The sequence below is a fragment of the Protopterus annectens genome, chromosome 8.part0 (genome assembly GCF_019279795.1).
Source record: "Protopterus annectens isolate FY-2018-M chromosome 8.part0, PAN1.0, whole genome shotgun sequence".
NCBI lineage: Eukaryota > Metazoa > Chordata > Ceratodontiformes > Protopteridae > Protopterus > Protopterus annectens.
The window spans coordinates 116,645,547-116,661,155 of record NC_056741.1 but is presented as its reverse complement, the minus strand read 5'-3'; the positions used below and the strand labels follow the sequence as shown (position 1 = coordinate 116,661,155).

Below are 15,609 nucleotides of genomic sequence, written 5' to 3'. Positions count from 1 at the left end.
TTCTTCAATTTGCCTTCAAATATTGGTATCTCACAATTCCATTGCAGTAGATGAGGTTATACAATTATATGTGCAAATTGTATGTTAATCAACATCCAAATTTTTGGCTACTTGTACCTATTTTTCATGGGCCTTTGTCCAGTTTCCAGGCTGACAGGTATGTCTGTATATACCGTCATTTATCTATTGCCTTTATACCCTGCATTTTGTCATTCACTCTGTGTGAAATATAATGCATGTATTGGTTTTGTTCCCCAGGCTGTGACTGAAATGAGTCAAATGGGTTTGGTACTCTGCCGCGGTTAACAAATTCAAAATAAAGAAGTAACTAAATAAAAAAATAATAATAAAAATGAATGTCACCCACTGGAAAGCCAAGTGGCTCTCAGATAGGACCCAAGAAGTTAGGACAGGAGAGTCTACATCAATAAAGATGACAGTCACTAGTGGTGTCCCTTTGGGGATCTGTGCTGGGTCTGCTCCTTTTTGGAATCTACTTCTTTGAAGTCAGGGCCAACATCAACAGCCTTTGGCTAGCCAAGTCTGCAGATGATCTAAGACTAGGTGCAGTCATGGAATCCCCCCAAGACACAAATTTCTTCCAAGAAGAGGCGAGTCAGACAAATAATTGGTGCCATAATTATTGTCTAAAACTCAATACCAAAAAAGATTATGGGGTAATTTAATAAAGCCTACATGGATTTTTGTTTTACTGTATAGGCATCGCACAGTGCTGCTTACAATAGATTAAGGAGGTTTTAGATTCAGTAAGCACTGCTGAGTGGCGTGTATGCACACGCCAACATGGGAAGTTCCATGGCATGCAAATCACCTCATAAGCAGATGAATCTCTTGAAAATGAGTGAGGTAGAGAGATCCAGCAAGCAGATATGCAGCTCTTCAGACCCAGTGTCAGTGTCTGTAGTGTACATAGAAAAACTCCGTGTACAGGAGTGTAGACAGACAAAAGGGGTGTAAAGATGTAGATATATCGACAGTAATAGCATTCCACATACAGCTATGAGTGAAACTATCCTCCCGTGTGTCTGAAAAATTAAAGGAAATAAGTTTAATTAATTTTTTTTAATAATCTGGGCATGTTTGCACAGCATGCTGTGCGCAAACATGCTTTAAAAAAATTGGAAAAAACAAAATTAATATTATGTGACAGAACTGTATTACAGGACCTTGCGTGGAGTATCTACAATGGTGCTTTGGTGCTGTTGCTAACATGGTAGGGCTATGAAGAGTGTAGTTTCCAGTCTGTGAGCATGGATCTCTATGCAAATGAGGTAGAGTTATTGAATAGCATAAATGGATAATTGTGTCTGCATATCTCTTCGTGTAGATAGAGAACCATCCAATGACTTCTAATCTTATTTGAGCTTAGCTGCACCTGTTTGTGTAGTGTGCCACTGTGCTGAGCATGTCCTTTCTGGGGGGGGGGTGTATGCACAAACTTCGAATGTTTAGCTAAGGGTCATGTGTTTCCTCGTGTTTGCATGGCGAGCCGCCATGCTGAGCATGGAAATCTGGGGGGGGGTGTACACTAGTTCTAAGCTTTGTTTACCTATGGGACACGTGTTTGCATAGTGCACCACAGTGCTGAGTGTATCTAAAAGCCAATGACATATTAATTAGTTTTGACCCCTGTTTAACTTATACTAGGGCCATTAAATGATGTTAATGTTATACTAGGTAGGTGGAATGCATCATAGGTAGCCACACAGTCAGCACCTACGGCAGAGCACTATAAAATATGCATACACCCTACAATCTGATTTTCTCACCATACTCTGCAACATTGGAATACAGACTTGGGAAGTTTAACTGACAGAATGATAATGGCTGCTGCAGGTCTGCCACATCTGTATGTGCTAGATGCTGAAGTCAATGCTGCTGCTGGTGACAACAGGCCTAGACAGAGAAGGAGAAGAGTGTTCAGGCCCTGGGTAACCTTTCAGGAACTACATGAGCTGGAGAGTGTAGAGTGCTACAGGGTGGACAGGCACATACTACAGGAACTCACTGAGCTCTGCTGCCCTCAACTTAGACCCAGACCCAACAGAGGGGAACCCATCCTAGTGGAAACAAAGGTATGTGTAGCCCTTAAAATACTAGCTACAGATAATTTTCAAAGGCCAACTGAGGACATGATGGGAGTCTCAATGGCATCAGCATCCAGGGTACTCCACCAGTTCCTGGATGCCATGCTACCACATGCCAGTGAGCACATTTATTTTCCCCTCACCCCTGAGGTGAGGGCCAGCAATATGTAACACTAGTACTTTTTTTGCCAGCAGAATATATGTTTCCTTTCCTAAATATGCAGTATAAAACTGCATATACAGAGATACCTTTGACACTTACACCAGTGTATAGCCGTTTACATCAACTAAAGAGTTAGGCTGTTTTACATTTTTGCAACTTATAACATTTACCAGATATTATAAATCAAATGATGTGTGTTTTCAGGAAGGCATCTTAGAGAAAAGCTCTCAGGAAGCAAGTGGTCTTATGGCTTAGGCGATCACAGGAAGCAGTTGAGTTAATTAGCCTCCTGCTCTTCAGGAGTAACTGCCAAACCATTTAGTAGCTTTTTTTTAGAGCTATTTGGAGTCAATGTCTTCCGCTATACTTTTCTTCTGTTAGTTTCTCTTTGTTCTTGTATAAGTGTATTTGTAAGCTTGTATTACTTAATTGCTGAATTCAGCCGTAGAAAGTAAAGAGAAAAAACATCTACATCTAATAAGCTTAACGAAGGTGATGAAACATTAGAGGCTTAAACCTTCCAGCATTTCTTGGGCTTCATCTGTTTTCTGATAAGGTTGATGGCCATGGAGGGGGACATGACATACCAAGGGCTTCAGTCTGCAAGTGAGGATACGTATTGTAGCATTAATCATGAATCAGCTGAGAAAAACACAGGAGAAAAGTCAAAAAGGCCTGAAGAAGGTGAGTTGCCCATTCTTTCACATTATGAGCAACAGTATATTCAGAAAATGAGACAGTCATTGGAACTCATTAATCATTACTATTTTATGCATAAGAATGCTATTTTATAGGTAACAGTCTTTTAAACAGGAATGTCTGCATTTATAGTTATATATGAATATCAAAAGTCCCAAATTAAATAAAGGTATTATTGCTGTCCTGGAAAGGTGTAGTCATCCGATACTATGGTCATTTCTGAAAATTGACACTGAAACATTGGACAAGAAGACAGTTAAAGCAAGCATGCAAAGGCATGTACAAATAAATAAATACTTTAAATATAAACTATGCAACAACTTATTTCTATATTAAGCAGTGAACTTGCATTTTAACAATGAATTTATATTACTTTAGTGGTCTTTAAAAAAAAAAACATCAGCAAGGTTGGATCTGGTGGATCATAACTGATGCTTCTTCTCCAGTAGTTATATGCAGCAGAGGAAATTTATTTCTAGAAGGTGGCACAGAATATGATGCATAGTAAAAAAAAAAAAAAAAAGTGACATCACTATAATTGGATGGTACAACCTTATCCAGCTTAGTGTCCATGCATAAGAAGTTGAAATGACAGCCACTCTGAGAAGCAAACATTATGCAATCATTTTTAATGACACTGGATCTGAGAAGCAAACATTATGCAATCATTTTTAATGACACTGGAGAAGATTAGTCAATGGACGAAGGTGGAATATATAGCTGTGATTGTAAATATGACAGTTGTTTGTAGATCTTAAATGTCTACAATGTCAGCTAATCAGAGAGAAAATAAATCATGTCCCATGTTCAGCAGCATAGCTCAGAAAATGTTATGATATTTGAAGTATGCTACTGGGAAAATTCACAAAGCCAATTTTCTTACAATTAATGCAGAGTATTAAGGTTGTGAGCTGCTAATGAACTACTTTCTATAGTCCAGGGTTTGATTCTCTCAGTTTCCATTTGCATACTGTATGATTCTGAGAAAGCCCCTTAACCAGGAAATGCTCTGAGGAAACTGGGGTAGGCTCATCAAATGACTTGTGTGTTGCATGCCTAGTAACTTCCTATGAGATTAAAAAGCCATTTGAACATTGTACCATGGAATATCCTCCTTTCAGAGTGTGAGAATCTATTAATTTCTGCTTCCAGGATGAAGCACTTCTGGGTGTTACTGAGCAGTTTAATTTATAAATGCATGTATAAGAACATCAAGAAATGTAAAACACCAGAAAGGTGTACAGTCTGCTTTTAGATATGCTACTACAACAAATGTAATAATGTCTTCTTCATTCTGAACTACCTTCTGCTTTTCACTTTTTATTTTAGTCACTTGTTATTTTGGTATGCTTACTTCTTCATTTCATTCGTGTGAACCTCTTAATGCAAGAATTGTGGGCAAAGCTAAAATAGTGGGGGGCAAAGTCCCAAAGTCAGGGAGAGATAGAGATTTTAAATGTCAGTCTTAGAGAGCAGCAGCTTTTGTATTAGCATGTATTTTCTGAAGGCTATCAAGTCTCACAATCAAATGTCATTATTCTATGACTTCAGTTTTCAATGATTTGCAGAAAGCCACACATTTTATAAGGAACAAATCAAATATATGAAAAAAAATCTGGACATTCTGTGAAGTTCTGGACAGCTAAGGGGCATGCTTCCATCACTATGCAAGCCAGAAAAGAATCTGCACAAACTTAGATCCAAATGTATAGAAAATATAAACAGTGAGAGTCAAAGGCATCATCTATCCTGTAGTTCAACTGTAGTGTAACTGGTGTCTCTCCCACTGAGCTTTCAGCAACAGAATTTGAATATACTTCCTAGATTACTATATATTTTTAGAGCGCCACAAGTTCAAATAGCCAAAAAATTCTTCAAGCAGCTTCATACAGAACTAGCTAGATTTCTATGGGAACCTAGAAAAGTTAGGATATCATATGATAAATTGATGGCTCCAAAAAATAGGGGAGGGTTGGATCTACCTAATTTCGAAACATATTATTTAATAATAAACACCAATAGACTTTTAAGAATAATTAACTCGGATGGGTGTAACTCAAAATGGGTTCCCAAATGGCTGGTTCTTAATCATAAACATGTCAAGGAATTGGATATTAACTGCAAGGCATTATCTTTTTTAAACAAAAATGCTCTTAAAGGGTACTTTGTGTTCGAACATATCAAAACATATATAGTTTCAGTACAAAATCTTTTTAACTCATTAAATCTTTTGCAAAGTATGATGATTCTTCAACCATTTCACAAAAATCCAAATTTGAAAATTGGTAATCAGCTGATAGACCTTAAGAAATGCCCACTTATAATTAATTTAACCCTATTCGATTTATATCCTTTTTTAGGTATCCCGACTCACAATATTTTAAAAGAGTTGAATCTCCCCAAATCGTATCTAATTATAATAAGACAATTAAAAGACCTATCAATAAGTTACCTTAGTAAAGGGAATGACACAATTAAAGAAGAAGACTTAAACATGTGTCTGAACTTATGGCAATCCCTTACACAGGAATGTAAATATATAACTGCAACTTTAAAGAATTAAAATATAATAATCAAATATTAATTTCCAAATACTGGAGAGAGAAATTGTTGACGATTGAAGAAAGTAAAATACTAAAAGCAATTCACTTAACCATAAAATCTGTGTCCCTTCAGAAGCTATTATTTACCCAATTGATGATATTTAATAACGCGTATTATACGCGTCTCACTCTACACAAATTTAACTCAAAGAACTCACCAAAATGCCCATATTGTATAGATCAAATGGCTGACCTTCTACATATGTTTTGGAGTTGTAAATGTATTTTCAGACTCTGGAATTCCTTGACATTTCAACTATAAAAAATGGGATATCAACATTCCACACTCTCCTGGGAATTTACGATGTTGCATATTCCACCACCCAACTTGGAAAGAACCCAAAGAATTATACTAATCAATATTTTTTGTTGATGAAGTTATATATAGCTTCCAATTGGTTGAACCCTTTACAGACATCATGGAAAAATTTCAAGATAGTAGCCACCAAACATATTCTAGCACATAAATTTCTAATTAGTGATCATAAGAAAAATGTAAACAATACAAAAATATGGGAACAAATCTTTAACATTGCATTAGCTTAAAGTTCCATTCCTCTATTCTCCGGGAAAAACTGAATAACTGTTGGATTTTATTGAGATAAGTCTTATATAGTTACTAGTTCTTTTTTCTTCTATAATGATTTTATGTAACTGTTGGAAGCATTCATGTACATATTGTAAGTAGTTGGTAGTACTGTATTAGTTGTTTGGAAAAAATAAAATAAAGAATTATTATTGAAAAAAAAAAAAGCAACAGAATTAATATCAGACAAGTGGAATCCAGGAGGAGTGGCACTGGGCTTCATTCGCCTCCCAAAGAAGCACAGCCATGCTGCTTCTTGTTCGACATATCTGAGGTATTTGAGGCTCACAATAATGCATTAATTAGGAAGATATGTTTAGTGTTGGATTAGTTTTTCTGGTTGATATACATGTGTGTGTATATATACATATATATATATATACATATATATATATATATATATATATATATATATATATATATATATATATATATAGTACATACTAGGGTTGCCACCACTCTGTTTTTTTCTCCAGGCTATCCAGAAATCAAACTGATTGTCCAGTAGTCCAGAAAACACTGTACAAACTCCAGTAATCTGTTTCAAAAAAGAAACTGACTATCCGAGTTTGTCAAATTGGCAGATTTACTATGCTTTTTTACAGAAAAGCATGGTCAAGCGGCAGAAAGCAAGTATCAGGAATGGAAAAATAGGGCGTTCCCCATCAGCTGATGTCATAAAGACATCACACAGTGGGTGGAACATGGGTGGTAGAGGAGCTGAAATGGGCGGGGTTACGGCTGATGTGAAGGGCTGTGGACTTTCTCCAGTTTTAGTCACAATGAAAGGTAGCAAACATAGTTGTACTTTTCAGATACAAGACAAATGAAAGACAACAGTTTGTGGTAGTCAGCTTTCTTATTTTTGTCATAACAACACTTTCTATAACTCAGAAATCCACAGTTAGTATTACTGCGTGATCTGCACAGGTGGACTGCTTCTCATTTGTAACTGTTATAGACTTAGTAGCCCTGACACAGCAGTTTCTTAGCAAGTTCTTTCAGACAGCCTAATACATATCCTACTCATCCTTTCCTCAATTGTTCCTTGTTTGCTACAAAACTCTGTAATTACATAGCAGCTGGCACTAATGAGTTCTAACACTGGCAGTATGACGTGCATTTATTCAGTACAGTTAGAGCACAATTATATATACAGACAGTATTACCTTTACTATTTCTGATTTATTACAGCAGATATTATGAATATTTCTGTACTCACTAAATTCTCTGCATGGTTGGACCAAGCACTGTACATGTGCATCAATGTTCATGGCCCTCTCAGCAGCAGCTGTATGAAGAAATAACACACATTAAGCACACCTGTATAGTAACATATACTTTTTTTTAAATAATTATTTACAAATACACAGACTGGATACTTACAAACTTCTGGGACCTCCTCCACTCATGCCTCTTGGATCCACTAGGTCAAGCGCTCACCCCTCCTATGCTTTAGGTCGTCATGGTAATGACACACCTGCTCACCAGTTTGGGGAATGCCAGTGGCACTGGTGAGATCATGTGCCAGATGGTCCCAGGCCTCTGGGAGCCCTAATACTGGCCCTGTAGCAGTCTAGTTTCATGGTCTTTGATAAGGAGTCCAACCATGCCCTGGACTCCTAGATGCCCCAGCATTGCGGCCAAAGGTGAACACCCTCTCCTACGTCTGACATTGTTGCTGCCCTGATCAGACTTGAAGAGATATGGCTGCATTCCCACCTGTGCAGTTTATATAAAGCCATTTTCCCCGCACTTTTCCATGACTGGCCAGTTTTCAAATATGCTATGCTATGCGTAGCTCTACACAAATCTGCTTAGCAAGGCTTAAACCAAAGCAAAGCTCACAGTTGCTAAGGATTGCTTATATTTTCATGCTTAAGCAAGCCTTAGCTAGTTTCAGCAGAGCTGCAGCAGGCTTAGCTGGTTGCAAACAATTTTTAAAAAAAAATATATATATTTTTTTTTTTGCATTTTCATATGCCATTTTCCCAGCCCTACACTACCACACGTGAGGCATATGACTTACAAATATCATTACAATTCAGAAAAATTAATTTATAACTGTTTCCACACATAAAATATATTGGCCACAGCTGGGATTTGAATTGAGCATGTCTTGCACGCTTAACCAGAGCTCTAACCACTATAGTATATCAGCAACAAAGATTTCTCCTTCACAATTCTATTTGACTCTCAAACAGCATTTAAGCTGGGTTGAGCAAAACACCGCAGTGTGCAACCCACTGTGCTGTGCTTAAACTTTCTTTTTTAATTGTAAAAAAATAGAAAAGATTATTAAATTATTACATATATTTATCTGCAGGTTGCAGGCATGTGGTGCAGGGATCTGACCATTCCGGGGACAGTCGTACTGTGCGGGCTACTTCTTAGGGATTGTGTGCTTAATTTTTTTTTTCTTATTTCACTGTCCACGGACACTGACATGCTCAGTTTTACATTTCAGTGTCCACGGACACTAAAATAATGCATAATATTAGAGCCAGGCTCTAAGCTCCAATATTATGCTACTGCCTTGTTTGAAAGTGCCGGACATGTTTAAGTGTCTGTGCAGGACATATAAGCACCCCCTGCCCTCATACACAGATCGTGTAGGTGTAGGAATACATCAGGGCATCCTCGTTATTAGGTAGGGCCCGGTGCTGCGATATTCCTACATGGAACAGTCCGTGCAAGAATAGACTATTCTTGCACAAAGTGTTCATGAATCCAGGGGGTGGTTATGCCAAAACACAGCACTTTGCCAAAACACATGCAGTCGCCTTGTTTTATTTTTACTTAATGTGCCCTTTTTGCTCATATTATATTTGTTTTTCTCATTTAAGCCCTTTTCATGCCCAATGTAATTTTCTTGTGCATATTTTACTCTAAAAATGCCCAATTTTGCTTTAAACACTCACTTTCCTTTAAAATGCTTGTTTTGCTTTAAACATGCTTGTTTTGCTTTACTATTAATCATTTCATCAAATACCTTTATTTTAAACATTTCCTTTAGTTAACAAACTTTTCATGCCTTCCGTTTGCTTAATAATGTGATTTGTACCCTTGTAATGCCCCTTTTTCTCTTTTCTATCAAATAAAGAGCTTGCACTATTTCTCATTACCTTTGATTGTTTTCTGGCTCTTTTTATGATTGTTTCTCTCAGTTTTACTTTTACTATCTTCTCTGCACTTCATGGCTATGCATATTATTCTCTGTGATCCCGGCTCTGACACCATGTCACTCTCCTCTTTTGGACACAATAGAAGAATCTTCATGGGTTCTGTTCAAGCAACTTTATTTTATATAAACACGTCACTATAGAAGTTTACTGACTTAAGTAACTTATACGCAAACTAACAACTGCGATCATGCATGCTCTCTCTCAATCTCTCTGGCTGGTCTTTCAAACTGGCACTAGGGATTGCAAAGATACAATGCACACATCACTTGTACTTTGATCTAAAATTTTTTGCGAGATGTAGAGCAAAAATATTTTGTCGATGTTTGGGAGTGTTTTAGTGCTATATGTGGAGAAGTACGTCAGTGAAAATATCTCTATGAGAATAGTTCAATTTTGGTAGGGTTATAGATTTGGGGTGCTATTGTAAAGTAAGTTTGTACTGTTTGTGGATGGGAAGGTGGGAGATTTTAAGTAGATAATGGTGAGGTTATTTGTTGTAGTCAAACTGAGTGCAATTGTTAGTAGTACAAATATTATTATGTAAATGAGTAGCATGCTTTTTGAGTTTGGGTTTTAGTGAAGTGGATGTTGTATATGGTAAGAGAGTAGAGTATGAATGGAACTGTGACAGAAGTTGTAGGAGGGGTCAGGAGATGGGTGGGGTTATGAAATGGTGTGATGTAATTGTGATGTAGTTGAGTATGAGTGGAGGGTGTGATGTGGTGGGTGTAGTGTGGTTAGTATAAATGTAATTGATGTAGGTGGTGGGTGAGCCAGAGTGAAGTGAGGGTGAATTGAGCGAGCTGAGCCTGGGCAACAGAATAAAGCTAAAGAAAACCATCAGCAAGTGCTGCCAACATATAGAATATTTGAGTATCAGTATGGATAGGTATATCTGTAATACCACTATTTGTTAAGGAAAGTTCTGCATGCTTAAAGTAAGCAGACTAAATGGTTAAATTGCATTTCTATCTAGTTTGGAGTTTAGCCATTTAGATGTTAGATGGGTGCACCGTCAGATTTTCCGGCTTCAGTGGTACAGTGCTCTGCAAAAGTTTTATTTTCCATGCACCAGTTTAAGCACTTTGTTTATTTATGTTGTAGAATGCTCCACTTATTAGACTGTTGCAAAGAGGATGAGCATCAGGATTAGGGTTTCTACTAAAGTAAATTAGCTACAGTCCATTTAATTCTGTAATATCGGATCCTGTATGGGTAAGGAATGTGGTTACAGTTTCTCGTTAACAGAAGGAGCTGGTAGAGCAGTGACGAGGGAAATATCTCCTCAGTGCTTAGCTATGATTGGTATGATTACCAGCTTATGGGGCTCGGCTGGGGTGCAGACCAATCTGTCACTTTATAATACTGAAATACTGAAATATAGAATTTCAGTATCTCGAGACTATAAAGTCAAAAACTCAAAACCCCAAAACCCCAAAAGCGCAAAATTCAAAATCATGATTTTACATATGCACACTCCATCACACAAACAAGCACACAATCATCTTCCTCCCGACTCTACAACAAACCAACAAAACACACACAAACATAACAAAATAAACATACGTGCCTACCCTACATATGAGAAGGGGGCAAGCCCCCCTGCACCCCCCAGAGCCCCCCACACACACACACACACACACACACACACACACACACATATATATATATATATATATATATATATATATATATATATATACTAACTCTGAAGTCGCACTAAAAATACAAACACAGAAAATCTACCACTACACACTCTATGCTCCCCTTGCACAAATACACATCACATACGTACAAATACCACCACTCTCAATATTTACACAGTCACAATCTTACCTACCTATCCTAACCCACACCAAAAAACTCCAAACACACTCCCAGACACTAACAATCACTATATATATGTATATATATATATATATATATATATATATATATATATATTTTTTTTTTTTTCTATGACTTACCCAAATGGCAGTAAGATGAATGGCTGATGTCTGAAATGACGGTTTCCAAGAGACAGGAAACTGAACCAAAAGTGGTCGATCATGGTTAGTCGAGTTGCATAGTGACTCGACCTTTCAGCAAGCGACATGCCAAGATTGTAGAGGGAGGTTATGCTTCAGCGAGGAACAAGAAAGTAGCTCATTTTCTCAATGTAGTGCGATCTCGGAGTTGGTATATTTAATGTGCAAGGAGTGTGGGGGGTGCAGCTGAGTAAGACAGGTGGAAGACTAGAATGTCAAAACTGTCATATACACATTTTCATGTTTCCTATTTTTTACATTCTGGTCTCTCAGTCAGCCTTATTTTACGATGTTGCAACTGTTCAACCTTACCCCTTTTGAACATACCATAGCAAACATATATATATATATATATATATATATATATATATATATATATATATATATATATATATATATAAATAGTACTAAAGCTAAAAGACCCCTAAATGTTGACTGACATAATGAGGATGGTATGCATGTACTAAGAGACAGTGTTTCTGCATGCAAAATTTTAAAACTTAAGACAACAAAAGCCCCTCTATAACCTGCACCCCTACTAATTATATATACTAACTCCAAGATCTCACAAACATGGGGTAAATGCATATTTCCCAGATGCTCAGTGAATCATATGTAGTCAGCTAAACAGCTATTGACCGAACACACAGACTCGACATTCTGCAAGGGAACCCCTATGTGCATGTGTATATTATATTTAAATATATATATATATATATATATATATATATATATATATATATATATATATATAGGTTCCTATCAGATTATTGATGGTTTCAAAACTTTGAAAGTGATATGGTCAGGACCATATAATCGACGTTTTGAATTGATATTGCAGTACAGTGCGGAATGGGAAATTTACCCTTTTCTGCAATGTAGTGCAATCTCAGAGATGGTATATTTAATTAGCGGGGAGGGGTGCAAGGGGCTTGCCCTCTGCAAAAATGTTAAAAATAGAATTTTTTTTCTAATGTTCGAAGTTCTGAAACGTCTATCATATGGTCTCGGTCTTATGAATTTTGAAGTTTCAGAACTTTGATAATCTGACATAGATCTATATATATATATATATTTGTTTATTGGGAAAGTCCAATATGGATAATATCCCATTTTCAGTATAGGCTCGGGGAGAAATGCACATTGACATAATATGATTACCGTTAGATAAAGTTATTATGCCACAACTGTTGGTATGCAAGCAATAATATTAATGCCATTGCTGGTCAAGGCACAGACTACAATCAAGTCAGATGCTGGGCCACTGAAATGATACATGTTGTTAACGAGTGTGCTCCCCACCTGACAGACGATGTTAGGGTGACAGGAGGCAGTTTGTCTGCTGAACCATCATTAACATATATGAAAGGGTTCCTTGCCTCTCTGTATGGGGGTCAGAGTTATGTCCAGACAATGGTGGAGTGCTGGAAATTGGAGGTGAACTGCAGTGAGCCCCCAAGAATCTCTGTTGGAGATATCCCATGTGACCACCTCTGATGTTTTAGGTTGCTTTATACTGGGTTTGTGTATACTGTACTGCATATCCGTACATGTTGTATTTATTTATTATGAATGAACATCGAGCCTTCACACTAGAAGACCAGAAGTACAAGGTAAAGTCTATCCGATTATGTTTTATGACTATTTAATGTAGTTAACATTCATTCACAGGGATTAAAGCATTAATTATTGTTGGCATTTCCATATGATGTCTTCAAAGGTGCCTTTTTATCTGGCTCCACCATCATAGATAAACCATTGCCTCATGCTGGAGAGGAGTGAGACTCAGACGATGACATCAGTCAAAAGCTGGAACAGTCAGAGGGCTCGGTGTCTGTGCTGGGTACAGGAAATGTGGAATCCAGATCCACAACCTAGTAAGTGGACATGATCTCTGTGCCTGTAGCTCTCACTCCATAGACACAGGTAGGGGGCGGGAAGTCACAAACAGGACTATCTGGCAAGGGTTATCCATCAGCAACACAGTTCTTCTTATTTGATACTATTTCAGTGAGCATGGGGAAGTCAGGGGCAGTCAATGTGCTGGTATTTGTTGATTCCATGGATCTCATCCTCTACCTGCCCAAGATAACAATCTCTTTGCCTGTGAACCAGTGAATATATAGAACCATCATAAAGGGACAATCTAATAACATCAGTTGAGTTAAATTTTTATATTTACAATGTAGGTAATGAAAAGTTATTTTTAAACATCTGTGGAGATATAGGAAGCTTCAAGAAAACTGAAGTAACATTGTTCAGGATGGAGAGTAAGGCCAGGTGTATTCGAAGTGGGTTCAAATTGTTCTATCAATGGTGTGTTTGGGAAGAGAAATAGTGTAGGGGTTATCCTGAAGGAATAGTACGTTGAGAGTGTTTTGCAGGTGAAAAGAGTGTCAGACAGGGTGATGTTTATGAAGCTGATAATTGATGGTGTGACAATTAATGTTGTTAGTGCACATGCTCTGCAAGTTAGGGTGTGTGATGGATGAGAAAGGAAAATTTTGGACCAAATAGGATGAAGTGGTGAATAGTGTACCTAAGGGTGAGAGCATTTTGCGAAAAGGATAGACATAGTTGTGATGAATGCATATTTTAAGAAGAGGGAGGGGCACAGAGTTTAATACAAGAGTGGAGGAAGATGCAGGAGGGCCAGTCTGAAGGAGATTGGAGACTGCAATGTGGTGACAGGGGAAAGAGTAGTTAGGCAGCATAGAATGGTGGTCTGTATAATTACGTTGGTGATCAAGACGAAGAGGAGGAGAGTGAGGGCAGTGCCAAGGATCAAATGGTTAAAGTTGAAAAAGGATAAGTGAGTTCAGGGAAGAGTTAAGACAGGCACTAGGTGGCAGTGAAGAGTTACCAGTCAGCTAGGCAGCCACAGCAGAGGTGGTAAGGGAGACAGCTAGAAGCTTGGTGTGACATCTGGGCAGAGGAAAGAGGACAAGAAGACCTGATTGTGGAATGAGGAAGTACAGAAGATTATATAGAGGAGGAGGTTGATGAAGAAGAAGTGGTATTGTCAGAGAGATGAAGAAAGTGGACAGGAGTAGAAGGTGATGAGGCATATGGTGAAAAGAGAGGTGGTGAAGGTTAAGGATAAGGCGTATGGTGAGTTGTATGAAAGGCTGAACAATAAGGATGGAGAAAAAGACCTGTACCAACTGACTAGACCGAGGGACCGAGCTTGGAAAGATGTGCAGCAAGTTAGGGTGATAATGGATAACGAGAGAAAATTACTCACAAGTGAGACAGTGTGTTGACCAGATGGAAAGAGTACTTTGAAGGGCTGATAAATGAAGAGAATGAGAAAAAGAGAAGGTTGGATGATGTGGGGATAGTGAATCGAGAAGTGCAATGGTTTAGCAAGCAGGAAGTAAGGACAGCTATGAAGAGGATGAAGAATGGAAAGGCTGTTGGCCCAGATGACATACCTGTGAAATGATGGAAGTGTTTAGGAGAGATGGCACTGGGGTTTTTAACCAGATTGTTTAACAAAATCTTAGAAAGTAAGAGGATGCCTAAGGAGTGGAGAAGAAGTGTATTGGTACTGATTTTTAAAAATAAGGGTGATGTACAGAGCTGTAATAAATACAGAGGGATACAATTTATAATTCACAGCAAGAACTTTTGGGAAAGAGTAGTGGAAGCTAGGTTAGGAAGGGCAATGTTGATTAGTGAGCAGCAGTACAGTTTCATGAGAGGAAAGAGCACTACAGATGCAATGTTTGCTCTGAGGGTGTTGTTGAAGTATAGAGAAGGTCAGAAGAAGCTGCATTGTGTCTTTGTGGCCTTAGAGAAAGCATATGACAGGGTGCCTAGAGAGGAGTTATAGCATTATATGAAGAAGTAAGGAGAAGTATGTAAGAGTGGTATAGGATATGTAGGAGGGCAGTGTGACAGTGATGCAGTCTGCAGTAAGAGTGATGGGTGTGTTCAAGGTGGAGGTGGAATTACATCAAGGATCACTGGATCATAGGATCATAGTAAGTTACTAGGCTAATGGCCCTGGGGCCCTTACAAGCCTAGCCAAGAGTTTATCCCCCAAAAAAGAAACCTCAGTCAACACCTGCCACCCCTGTCAATGAGGGACAAAGGTGGAATCCCTGGGACAAATTTATGGTTTCCCATTCACTCATCAAGGTTGTGCTTGAAGAGGGTCAGCAAGGTGCTCTGTTTGACATGTATGGGACATCGATTCAAAATAAATGCTTAATTTCCCTTCAATGTATTCAAAC

At 38.0% G+C, this 15,609-nt stretch overlaps 1 protein-coding gene across 1 annotated transcript in view; it reads left to right on the top strand.

Annotated features, from left to right (window-relative positions):
* Nucleotides 1–15,609, top strand: part of LOC122808154 (CD209 antigen-like protein C) — a 1,908,152-nt gene that overhangs the window by 106,366 nt on the left and 1,786,177 nt on the right. The window lies entirely within an intron of this gene.